The sequence below is a fragment of the Tupaia chinensis genome, unplaced genomic scaffold (assembly GCF_000334495.1).
Source record: "Tupaia chinensis unplaced genomic scaffold, TupChi_1.0 Scaffold000201_1, whole genome shotgun sequence".
Taxonomy (NCBI): Eukaryota; Metazoa; Chordata; class Mammalia; order Scandentia; family Tupaiidae; genus Tupaia; species Tupaia belangeri.
The window spans coordinates 2194272-2195860 of NW_006159676.1; the positions used below are offsets into that span (position 1 = coordinate 2194272).

Here is a 1589-nt window from a genome sequence, read left to right on the forward strand (position 1 = left end):
GGCCGCGGGCGTAGGAGGCGGGGCGTTGGCGGCATCTCAACCGAGGGCCTGGAGACCTGGGCTCCTTTCCACCAAAAAGCAAATCCTCCCGCTTCCCTCTTTCCCGCTCTGCTCGGGTAGGAATCTCGTCTGAGTGGGTCATTCTAGGCCCACCCGGTGCCCTGGCTTGGCTTAGGCTACCACTCCCACTCTAGCTCCACCACTTGAAATCCAGCGTGTCCCCGCCTCCTGGAAGCCCTCTCTGATACCTATCCAGCTCTACCGTCCCTTGCTTGGGGCTCATCGGAGTCCCAGCACCTCCCAGCTTTAAACCGGCACAGGGAGATGTTCAACAAATTGCATCAGGGGCATCTGACATGCTCTGCCTGCTGCGGTCAAGAATCAGACACCTGGGGACGGCAGTTTGAGTCCCGGACCTGGCGGTTTGCTTTCTCATTTTCCTTCTCTCTCTTTCTGTCTCTCTGGCCAAACTTAAATAACTAAAGTTAAATAAAATAATTCTTTAAATAAAAACAAGAGTCAGACACCTTAGGGCAGCAGGTGGGACCAAGGTTGGGGGCGCTGGAGTTCCACAGGGCCAACCTTAGGTCAAGCCAAGAACCTGGCAGTCTGCTTTTTCACTCTCTCTCTGTTTCTCTCTGGGGAGCATGTGACCTACACAAATTTAAAAACAGTAGTAATTGGGACCAGCAGATGGCACAATGGTTACATCACTGGACCCCCACCTGATGATGACGGTTCGAGTCCTGGACCAGGCAGTTTCAGACTCATGCCGGTCACATATACATGTACAAAATCCAGAGAAGGGAATCGAGGAGAAGGGATTGCAGCATGACCATCCCCCTGGGGGGGGTGATTTCTAGCTTTCTGTTTCTCTGTCTCTCTGATGAGTGCATGTGCCCTAGAGCATAAATCATACATACATACATACATACATACATACATAATTCTTGGAGGAAAAAATAATCAGACACCTTGAGCTGGTGGCTCAGTGGTTAAGGTGTTGGATTCCCACATGGTCAACTGTAGTTCGAGTCCCAGACCTGCCAGCTCACTCTTGCTCATCCTCTCTGTTTCTATAGCAATTTTTTAAAAAGTAATGATAATAATACATTCATTTAAATAAATCATTCTAAAAATAAAAAAAAAAAAAAATCAGGGCCCAGCAGGTGATGTAGTGGTTAAGGTGTGGACTCTCCTATGTGGCTGACCATGGTTCAAGTCCCGGACCTGGTAGCTTGCTTTCTCAATTTCTCTTTCTTTCTCTCTCTGTCTCTCTGGTCAAATTAAAATAGATAAATGAATAATGAAAAGTTAAATAATTCTTTTAAAAAAATTGGACAGACAGTAATGGAGTTTTCTGGGAGGTTGGGTCACATGGGAAGGTTCTTGGTTTGTGTCCAGAGACCTCCCTGGGCATACCAAGGAGTATGAACCCATGGTCCCAGGCTGGCAGAAGCTGCAGGTGAGGTACTGCATCAGAACTCTGTTGGGGAGGGGACCAGGAGGTGGCATGATGGTTGGGGTGCTGGACTCCCACATGGCTGACCAAAGTTCAAATCCTGGACCTGGTGGCTTGCTTTCTCACT

At 48.5% G+C, this 1589-nt stretch overlaps 1 protein-coding gene across 1 annotated transcript in view; it reads right to left on the minus strand.

The window, feature by feature from the left end:
• Window positions 1-1589, minus strand: part of MAST3 (microtubule associated serine/threonine kinase 3) — a 37463-nt gene that overhangs the window by 29486 nt on the left and 6388 nt on the right.